Genomic DNA, 12,336 nt, shown 5'->3' with positions numbered 1-12,336 from the left:
TCAATGGCTTTTCATTGCATTGAGGACAGGCACTAGCTTATCATTGAATGGGTCCTAATTCAATCCATCTATAATTTATTAACTGCCTACTCTATACCAGGTACTATGCTAAGTACTAGAGAAACAAAAACAAAGGTGAAATACTTCCTATCATCACTCATTTTACTAGACAAAAAATAAGAGCACATATAGTCATTAAAAAAATAAAACAACCAATGGAGCATCACTTATTATTGAGGGAATCTAGAAAGGTATGGCCTGTCCCTTGATCTGGAAGGTAATGCTTGTCAAGAGGCAGAAATGAGAAAGGAAATACTTCCAAGCATGTGATTCAGCTTGGGCAAAGGATTATTGCATATGAGGAATTCAAGGTTAACTGAATTATAGCGTATAGGAGGAAGTGCATTGCATAATCAGCCTGGAAATATGGGGAGTCGGACTTTAAATGGTGCTAAGTTTCTTGGCAATCATTGTGAATGAAATATCAATATCAAACTACATAGTCTCTTTTGCAGTTGATGAAAAAAAATTCCTTAGTAGTTTTAATCTCTCCCTGTTAGCCTTAATTGGTCTCTACAGGCCCATGCTTTATCTGTTTATTTCTCTTTTGTCTGGCATTAATGTGATTTGGCCCTTCTCCCTTCCTTTTCAATTCCTTATTTTGACTAGAAAACCAGATTCCTATGCACTATGCCAAATTGAACCACAATTCTCTGATCATTCTCACTTTTGAGAGTCCTTTAAATTATTTTCAGACTCTGGGACTAATTCTCATTTTCTCTTCCTGCTCCACCATTGCAAAACATTCTCCTCCTTGACCCCCACCAAAAATCACTACTTTACACTTGAGAACCAACTCTATGCAACTCCCTTTAGCCTTGCATATTCTCAGTTTCAGTGATTCACAATATTCAAACTATTTTCATTTTTAAAAGCTCCTGTACTTTAAAACAATACACAATTAAAAACTAATAACTCAATAAACCTCAGAATTTGATATCTTCTCTAAATCCATAAACAATTTTTTGTGGTAGAGATATTTTAATATAACATCAGAAAAGTTCCATTTTTGTCCCCCCCCACTCCCACTATCTTTCCCTCCACAGCAAGAAATCTTTAGTCATTCCTTTTATGTGGGGATAATTTTCCAAATTCTTTTTCTTCTTTAACCCTTCTCAGAAGGCATCCTTATTTCCTGTCTTTCTATTTTTTTTTACATCATTTCAATAAAATCATTTAACTCCAATGCCCGCTATTTACCATCTTTTTAAAATTACCTTAATAATAATAAAGTTCTTAGGAGCTACATCTATTATTTTCCCATATAAAGTTTAGCCTTTTTGAGTCCCTTATGATTTATGTTTTATTTTTTATGTTTGTCTTGGATCTTGTATTTGAAATTCATAGATCATAGTCATAGTTATCTCAGTCATTTCAAAAGGAATATTTAAAAGTCCTCTATTTAATTAAGCATCCATTGGTATGGTCACTGATCTTCTAGTCTGTACTCTGGTCCTAACCTAGGAAAAGCCCCTGAAACCTTATAATTGCAAACTATACTGTTCTTCCCTTATCTCATGTCCCAAAATAATACTTCTCTTGAAAGCTCTTGTCCCTATTGCCTGAAAGTCTTTTCCACCTTTGAAGTCAATATAGGCAATAGAGTTGCCCAAGAGCATATAGTCTTATACCAGTGCTAACATAAGGGTCCTTTATAATCTTATTTTCTGACTTGTTGTCAATTTATTTTTCATTTCACATTCTACTCCCATATCCCTTCTAAACTCTTAAGTTGCCTTGGGCTGAAAGAATGTCTCACTTTACCCTTTTGTAGGTTCTGCTTCTCCAGACTTTGAGTTGAGACATTATTTAAAAATTATTTGGAGAGGAATTATTGGAGAGCTCAATGGAATGATTCCTCTACTCTGTCATTTTACCTTCCTATTACTCTTATTACTAATTATTGGTTCCTAGGTAGAAGAGTTGTAAGGGATAAACAATTAGGATTAATTAACTTGCTTAGAGTCACACAGCTATGAAATATCTGAGGCCAGATTTGAATCTAGGATCTCCTGTCCCCAAACCTGGATTTCTATGAACTGAGCCACTAGCTGATCCTGGATGAGTCATTTATCTGAATTTATATGAGTTGAGAATATATTGTGAGAAACAGGTAAGATCTGCCAATAGGGCATGAAGCATCCTCCTGAACAAATTTGAATAAACCCAGCAATAGGGAAGAAACAGAATATTATCACAGTAAAGTTGTTGACTATAAATTTGCCTAACTATAAGGTGTTGTATACATTATGTTCTAAAACAATCCTTCATGCAGATGAAGTTCATTGCAAATAGATTATATGCCAGAGAAGCATCTACTGATTGTTTTAGGAAGACAATATCTAACACCTTTTACCAAAAAATTGACCCTCAGCAAATGGGGAGTGTTTTGCTCTCTTGCCTACCTTGCTGTCTTGTGAAACAGAGTCAGAAGTAATAATTAAGAAATTCATATTTAACTAAGTATTTTATTAAGTTGGACACATTTATATCAGAGGTTATGAACATTTTTCTTGTTACTGCCCTCTTTGGCAGTCTAGTGAAGCATATGAATCCCTCCACAAAATCATGTTTTTAATAAAACAAAATTTATTAGATCTCCAAGTAAATGAATTATAAATGAAACATAGTTATCAAAATATATTTATATAAGATATTATATACTTCAGTTAAAACCCTCTACTCTAGAAAAAAACTATAGGAGAAAAGCTTGTCATTAATCCAAGGCTTGAGTTTAATGTTTCCTTTGGATTCAAGATTTCATAATTAAAAATGATATCTAGTATTTATGTAGAATATCGATCCTTGTAAAGCACTTCATGTTACCTCATTTTATCCTCAAACAATCCTGGGAGGTAGTCGCTATTATTATCATTATTTTACAGATGAAAAAATTGAGACATAATTTAAATTACTTGCTGATTGTCATATAGATAGTAAGTGTCTGAGGTAGGATTTGAACTCAGGTCTTAATGATTCCAGGTTCAGGACTCTATTCACGTTATTTCTGTCTCTATTATACTTATAGGCATTACTCCTGCTTTCCCCTTTCTCAAATGTCACTCAAACATCGATCTATATTACCTGCCTCTGCTGTGGTCCTGAATATGATTAGTCTAGCTTAGAGAATGCAATCCTCCACTGACTAGATAATAGTCTAAATAAGCCTGTATATTAGTGAATCTTAGCATCATTTGCTTATCTTTATTCGATTTTTCCTCATTAAGGATTCCTATGGTACTACTGTACCTGTCTTCTTCCCATGATACTGAGTGAATCTTGCTACATCAGGCTTATGGAGAAAAAGAAACACATTTTCCTGTTCATTCTTTAAATAATTTACATGGAATATTATTTTCTTAAAATGAGCCAATTAATAGATAGATAAACATTCAGGTAGATAAATAGTCAGATAGACAAAACTAATAAGATAATATAAATACCATTCAGGAACCTAAATCAGTTACTGCCCTACATGGCTCATTTTCTCCTAATCCCAGTTTTTAAAAAGTTGAGTTCTTTGGGGATTATAGTCCTACATAAGACACTTATAACATAAGACATCTGGAAGAGTGTGGTACATAAATACAAAATTACAATGTGTACAAGTAAATTTATATTACATTACACAGATAAGTATTTATGAACACATACATAAACATAAGCATACATGTATAGACATCTATATGTCTATACATGTAAATGTGTTATGTTTATATCCCCCAAAGTGAATAGAAAAATAGGAAAGATCTTAGGAAGGCATATCTTTAATGGAGGATTTACCAAAAGATAGTCATAGAATTTAAAATGCTCATGATCTGCACTGTAAAGAATGTTTGATTTGACATGATGACTGATGCATTGATGCATACATAGGGTGGGAGGTAGTGTGGGAGCTAAAACCATAAAGAGGAGACTCTACCACAAACATTCCCTAGTTTTCTCACAGCCTCCTTCTACCCTGCGTTAAATGTCTTTCAAAGGGACCTGCTCTTTTTAAATTAGTAGAAAAGAACATGGGGCATGAGTCCATAAGTAAAGTACAAAAATGTAGAAGAACATTTCAGCTGAGATTATAGTTAGGGTAACTGATCACAGTCTTCCATTTCTTCAATAAAAAATGGTACTTTGAATTATATTTCAGTAGGCATCAGGATAGGGTGAGGGAATTCTAGGAATAATGACAAGGATACTACTCTGTCAGAGTAAGCAAAAGGAAACCCTTTTAAGAGGAATGAAAGAAAGAAAGGGATATGAATTGATCATTTTAAAACAAACAAGAGAAGAGAAAACTTTGAAGAGTAGACAATAAGCAAAATAGTCTTGGAATTAGAGTTGAATTTGAAAAATGGAGGGGGAAGGTGAAATACACAACAACATATGTAATTTTTTACCTATATTTGGTGTAGAGAAACTTTCCTGTTTTGACGTATTTCCCAAATTTATAATAAAGATATGTTTTTTAAATTAATACACAAACAAACAAAAAGGGTATGGATAAGACTCAGCTTTAAACATAGGCAAAAGATATCATTATTGTCAGAAACACTGAAGTCAAAAGGAGGAGAAGATTTTATGGGAAAGAGAACTAGTTTAGCTTTGGATTTAATTTTTTTGTTAAAAGATAATAGGCCAATATTTTGAAGGCAATGATACTGTATAATTAATTTGGGTTGACTTTCAGGGATTATTTTCTCTTTTTCAATTTTCTAAAGCATTTTTTTTCTCTCTTGTACTTTCACTTTTCTTTCTTCCTCAATTCACATTTTAGATATTCCCAAAACATCATTTGGCTTTTCCAGAGGATAGACAGGGGCAATGAATAGGAATAACATCCTATTTCTGTTCCCTTTAAGAAACTCTAATAATAGATTTGAAAAATGACAGGTAGACACTGTCATTCAAACTATTGGTATTTTTTGTTCATGTCTTTTATCTATGATTTCTCTACTTTCACTCCAGATAATCAATGGTTTTTAACATATATTTTGCTTTGTCAATCTTAGAGCAACTGACAAGGAAGAAATTTCATATTGTGCTTCTCACCAAGTGAATGTTTGCTTTTCATTTTAATACTATATAATTAGAAACATGGCAGGAATTTATATAACTAAATTCCTGGATGAGTGAATTTTCATCGAAAATCTTTGAAGAGGGTTAAAAGATAGGAGTTCAGAACGCCTTCCCTTGAACTTTGAAAGGCAGTGATTTTCAATATGTTATATAAAAACCCTTAGGGAGAAAAAATACAATAAAGAAGTGAATTCAAATTGATACAATTGAATTGCTTTTAAAAATCAGGAGAAACATGTCTCTAGCCAGCAATTTTTCCTTCATCTGTTTGACCTTAGTTCTTGGCGATGACAAAGATTGTTCCATTTAAAATGTGAAAAGTCCATTGCACAGAAAGTTTGAAGGTCATATAACCCTTTAAGGAAATGTTATTTTATTTGTAAAATAAGAAGATAAGATCATAATCTAAGTGTTTTCTTGACACCATATGTTAGAATCCCATAACAGACATTTATTTTCAAAATCATTACTTCCCAGAACCTTAGATTGGATATTGTTTTCCATTAGTAGAGCATCAGAATGGATAGGGAACAAATCATGGCTACCTTATCATCAGGCATCAAGAAAATTATGTCAAGAGATAACTATGCCTTTAGTGCTTTGAACCAAGCATTTTAAGTATTCTTTCAATACATTGTAAAAGAAAAGTTAACATTACTTGCAGGAAAGCAAGGGTTAGGCTATTGTTTCTTTTACATTCCCTTACTCCTTCATTTCCTCTCATCATTTCTTGCTTTTTATGATAAATAGAAAATGATGCTTGATAACAAAGAGATTGTTTTTATCTCTTAGTTGCTTAGGTAAGACCCCAGATTGAGGATCCATAATAAAGCATGAAGATTGGTAAGTAGGAGAATTTGGTATAATTAAATATGATAATGAAAAAGAAGAAGAAGAGAATGTTTTGAGATGAGAAGGCATAATATAGGCATGTGAGTTGGGTGGTGAAGAATAAGTAAGATTTCTATAACCACTAGAAGTTTGGACAAGTTTTCAGAATGAAATAAGGTGAAAAAATGTAGAGGCAGGAAAACAAAAATGTATCTTCAGAGAATAGAGTTGCAATTAACTAGCACATAAGTTAGCAATAACGTGGAGGAGGGAATTTGGGGTCAGATTATGCAGGGCTTTGAATGCCAGCTAAGGAATTTATTCTGAAGTTAATTAGGTTCCATTAAATTTTTATGAATAGATTGGTGATATGATCAGATCAGGGTGTTTTAGAAATATTAATTGAATAATAATGTGAAGAATAGACAGGAGAGGGGGAAAGCCTAAAAAGTGATGAATAGCTTAAGAAATACTGTTTGAGGAGGCAGCCAGGTAGCTCAGTGGTTTGAGAGTCAGGCCTCGAGATGGGAGGTTCTAGGTTCAAATCTGGCCTCAGACACTTCCTGTGTGACCCTGGGCAAGTCATTTAACCCCTATTGCCTAGCCCTTATCACTCTTCTGCCTTAGAATCAATAGACAGTATTCTAAGATGGAAAGTAAGGGTTTAAAAAAACCCTGTTTTATATAGCTATAAATTAAAAAAATAAATTCAGTAGGCAGCACAGGAAATAAGGGTAATGAAATAAAGAATAAAAACCCTGATGCCATAAGACTAAGAAGTACTGAGTACTTAGATAGAAGAACAATGTTGATAGCAGCAAGGGTTAGGTATACCCCATTCCATGAGCTATTACTATGTCAATTTGCCAAAAGGAGGTTTTGTGGCATACATTTTGAAGTTGAATTGTTCTACCTTCTATTAGTATCACTGCAAAGAACTTACAGTTTGTCCATTTTATAATACTCTATCTAGGGTCATAACAACTATAGGCAAAAAGAAGGGTAGGTTTTTCCAAGGTTCATTCATCAGTCTTTTATGACCTATATAATACTCCATTCTCTATGACAAGCTAAATGGCAAACAATTTAGAAAGTCAAAAAAGTGAAAGAAACAGAGCTAGAAGAACATTGTACACAGAGACTGATATACTGCGATAAAATCGAATGTAATAGACTTCTGTACTGGCAGCAATGCAATGACCCAGGACAGTTCTGAGGGATTTATGGTAAAGAACGCTACCCACATTCAGAGGAAGAACTACAGGAGAGGAAACATGTAAGAAAAACAACTGCTTGAACACATGGGTTGATGCAGACATGATTGGGGATGTAGACCTGAAACAACCACACCAATGCAACTATCAATAATATGTAAATAAGTCTTGATTGATGACTCATGTTAAAACCAGTGGAAATGCATGTTGGCTATGGGATGAGGGGAGTTTGAGAGGGTGAAGGGGAAAGTAAAAACATGAATCATGTAACCATGGAAAATTTTTCTAAAAATAAAAAAAATTAAAAAGAAAGTAAAAAATTAGAATAGGCTAATTTCGTAGGCAATAAATTTTCTATCATTAGTTATTCAAAGAGAACCTTGATGATTGTTTCCCCAGATTATAGATGACATTTTAGTTTTATTCTCAGTTAGACTAGATAAATTCTAATACTGCATAATTCAATGACTTGGCTACAGCCTATAGGAACAGAAAAATACAGTGGTTTTTTTTTTTAATGTAACAGGTTTATTTCTTGTGGATGGCAAATGAAATTTATATAATTCTCATAATCAAAATGAAGGTTTTTATAAAATACCAAGATGTCTGATGAAATTTAGAATAATATGGTATATCTTCATTTATAGGTATTTTCAAATAAATCATTTGTTTAAAAAATTCCCTTAGGGGTACTTGAACACAAAAATATTCCAAGGTTTATACGAAGTGATGCAAAGTGAATTAAGTAGGACCAGAAGAACAGTGTATACATTAACAGCAATAAAGTATGATGATCATTTGGGAATGACAACTATTATCAGAAATACAAGAATCCAGGACAACTCCAGTGGTGTCATGATAAAAAAATACTATCCACTGTCACAGAAGGAAATGACAGTTTAAATAGAGATTGAAACATATCATTCTTCACTTTAATTCCTCAGAGAATTTTCCCCTAGAGTAAGTGATTTCTGTCTTCTGTCACATTATGATGAACTCTGAAAAATATATAATATGATAACATATATGCCATACACATAATATTACCTGTCTTCATTGGGATGGGAGAGAGGTACAAGAGAGGAAGAGAACATGGATTGTAAAATGTTAGAAAAATATTATTAAAATTTTTAACAATTGATCTTGAAGAAAATAAAAATAAAAAAAAATATCTCAGTGTTTTGATGTGTAAAAGAGTAGAATAATTTGGATAGGACAGCCCCTCTTTTATTTTCCTGACTTACAAAATGTAATTGAGTACAGTAATATTTTTTATGACCAATTTGAACCAAGACCCTTTGCACAAGTTGAAAATCGTACATATTAGTGAACACCAATATTTAATAAATATTTCTTATATGATATACCTAGGCACTTTATAAGAACTACTGTGAGGATGGGATTTGTGCAAGGGGGAGGGGACAAAAGGAGCCAGAGAAGGAGGGGCTGATGGTTGGTGACAGTTATTGGCAGTTGAGACCAGAGAGAATTCTGGGAGTTCTCCTCCGGTGGAGGACTGTGAGGAGAAAGGAGGAGTATATCTCAGCTCAAATTCAGTCTTGAGGGCTTGCTGAGGATCTTTCTTTGGACACTGAAACCCTGATTCCCTGCTCAAAGATTCCATAGTATATCATCCATCAAGACTTCAATTATAGAGTAAGATAAGTTTTTGGACTCCATTTTGGGAGCGATCTCTTAGTCTCCTTCCCCCATTACCTAACCTTGCTGAGAGAGCCTTTCCAGTTTACAATTATAGAAAATAATAGAAATAGAAATAGAAACAGAAGGAGAAGAGGAGAGGGAAGAAGCTTGTGAGTGGGAACACCAAAGGTTCCCACCCAAGTGACGGACCCCATAGAAATAGAGAAGAGGGCACCCCAAAATCCCTCTGTCCTTTAACCCTTTCTCCAACCCCTAAATTGAGAATAATAAAAGCCATTCATTAGTCATATAGCATTCCAGAGTGCCTGAAAGACAACGAGGGGGAGGGGAATCACAGTTTGGTCTGGCAGCCTCCATCTTGAAGCCAGACTACCCAGTATGCAGTTGACTGACCTCAGGGGAGGTTTGCGTGAACCACACCCTCATTCAGAATTGGATTGGGGTCCCCCATACCTCATCTTATAGGGAAGCCTTGCCCCCAACTCCTGTGGGTTGGAACAACCATCCAGGTCACCCAGTTTGGGGGTGACACCCCCTTGAAGACTCTCAGAGTATATTTGGCATGTAAAGTTGAAAAGACCTTGTACCCCTTTTAAAACTACGTTACCCAAACTCCTTTTCACCTTAGCCATAATTCCTTAAGCCTTTTCCTATTGGTTGGGGGTTTCATGGGCTGTTTTTTGGATATGGTTGTAGTGGGCGTGGTGTTGGGAGCTTTTGGAGATGAGGCAGTGTGGTTAAGGGTGAGTTAAGACTCTTCCCCAGTGCTTTAAGTAAAACCCTTATAAATATCATACTTTGGAGGCATTGAATATTAATTTCAAAACCCACAGGCATGAGGGGAGAGCTAGAAGAGAGTCTCACCTCATAGACTCTCTCTATCTCCCCTCTATCTAACATTCATTTACTGGCTCCCTTAATTATTACAATTTTTGATGATCCAGCTGTCAGCCATTCCTTGTCTGGCTCCTTTTGTCCCCTCACCCTTGCACAAATCCCATTCTTACATTACCAGCACTACTCTTCTACATTGGAGCCATTATTAACAATTAAATATACTCTTTGAAACAAATAAATGCACTGCTCTGATGAGGATAAAATGTTTAATTTATTTTATGTTTTCAATTTTACTATATATAATATATTTTAATTACATGTAATATCAATTTTTGACAATTTTTTCTGACATTATATGATTCAGATCTCCTCTCTTCCCTCCCACCCCAAGGTAATCAATAATCTGATATAGTTTATACCAGAGTTTTCATAAAATACATGTTTCCATATAATTCATGCCATGACAGGAAACACATATCATGCATACAATGAAATACTTAAAGGTTTTAAAATGGAAAATGGCATACTTTGATCCAAAGATTCAAACAATACTCTTTGGCTCTGGATGGCATTTTCATCATGATTCCCTAGTGGGACTTTTGGAAACTTGCTTTGCTGATCATAGTTTAGTCCTTTCCACTTGATCAACATACCATATTTCTATTACTGGATCCATTGTACTCCTGGTTGTACTCACTCCATTTTGCATTAGTTTATATATGTCTTTACAGATTTTTATGAACTCATATTTTATTGTTTATTTTCATATTTAATTATTTCATTTGGAATATTTTTCCATGATTACATTATTTATGTTCTTTCCCTCTCCTCTTCAATCCCCTCCCATAGCCAACGCACAATTCCACTGGATTTTGCATGTGTCATTGATCAAGACCTATTTCCATATTATTAATATTTACAATAGAGTGATTGTTTAAAGTCTATATCCCCAATCATATTCCCAGAAAACGTGATCAAAGAAATGTCTTTCCTCTGTATTTTTGCTCCCACAGTTGTTTCTCTGGATGTGGATAGTGTTTTTTCTCATAAGTCCCTCAGAATTGTCCTGGATCATTGCATTGCTGCTAGTAGAGAAGTCCATTACATTCAATTGTGCCACAGTGTATCAGTCAGTCTCTGTGTACAATGTTCTTCTGATTCTGCTCCTTTCATTCTGCATCAATTCCTAGAGGTTGTTCCAGTTCACATGGGATTCCTCCAGTTCATTGTTCCTTTGAGCACAATAGTATTTCATCACCAAAAGATACCACAATTTGTTCAGCCACTCCCCATTTGAACAAAATCCCCTCTTTTTCTAAATTTTTGGCACCACAAAGAGTGTAGCTATGAATATTTTCCTTATTATCTCTTTCGAGTACAAACCCAGTATTGGTATAGCTGGATCAAAGGCAAGAAGTCATTTAAAGCCTTTTGGGCATAATCCCAAATTGCGTTCCAGAATGGTTGGATCAATTCTTGACTCTACCAGGAATGTATTAATGTCCCAATTTTGCCATATCCCCTCTAACATTTATCACTTTCCTTTGCTGTCATATTAGCCAATTTGCTAGATGTGAGGTGGTAATTAAGAGCTGTTTGGATTTGCCTTTCTCCGATTATAAGAAATTTAGAACACTTTTTCAAGAGCTTATTGATAGTTTTTATTTCTTTATCTGAAAATTGTCTATTCATGTCCCTTTCCCATTTATCAATTGGGGAATGGCTTGATTTTTTTTGTACAATTGATTTAGCTCCTTATAAATTTGAGAAATTAGACCTTTGTCAGAGGATTTTTTTATAAAGATTTATTTCCCATTTAGTTGATTCTCTTCTCATTTTGGTTTCATTGGTTTTGTTTGTATAAAAACTTTTAATTTAATGCATTAAAATTATTCCTCTTATATTTTGTAATATTCTCTATTTCTTGCTTGGTCTTAAATTCTTTCCTTTCCCATAGATCCAAAAGGTATACTATTTTATGTTCATCTAATTTACTCATAGTTTCCTTCTTTATATTTAAGTCACTTATCCATTCTGAATTTATCTTGGGATAGGGAGTGAGATGTTTATCTAGACCTAATCTCTCCCATAATGTTTTCAAAATTTCCCAGTAGTTTTTATTAAATAGTGTTTTTTTATCCCAAAAGCTGGGATTGTTTGGGTGTATCATATACTATCTTATTGGAGTCCTTTGACCCAAGCCTATTCCACTGAGCGTCCCTCCTGTCTCTTAGCCAGTACCATATGGTATTGATGATCACTGCTTTATAGTACAATTTAAGATCTGGTACTGCTAGGTCCCCCTCCTTCACATTTTTTTCTTTATTTCCCTTAATACTCTTGATGTTTTGTTCTTCCAAATCAACTTTGTTATAGTTTTCTTCTAATTCAATAAAAAAAAGTTTCTTGGTAGTTTGATAGATATGGCACTGAATAAGTAAATTAATTTGGGTAAGATTGTCAATTTTATTATGTTACCTCCTCCTATCCATGGGCAATTAATGATTTTCCAATTATTTAGATCTAATTTTAATTGTGTAGAAAGTGTTTTATCATTGTGTTCATATAATTCCTGTGTTTGTCTTGGCAAATAGATTCCTAAGTATTTTATATTGTCAAGGGTGATTTTAAAAGGAATTTTTCTATCCAGCACTTGCTG

This window comes from Gracilinanus agilis, chromosome 1 (assembly GCF_016433145.1).
Source record: "Gracilinanus agilis isolate LMUSP501 chromosome 1, AgileGrace, whole genome shotgun sequence".
In the NCBI taxonomy this organism is placed as follows: domain Eukaryota; kingdom Metazoa; phylum Chordata; class Mammalia; order Didelphimorphia; family Didelphidae; genus Gracilinanus; species Gracilinanus agilis.
This window is presented reverse-complemented; position numbering follows the sequence as displayed.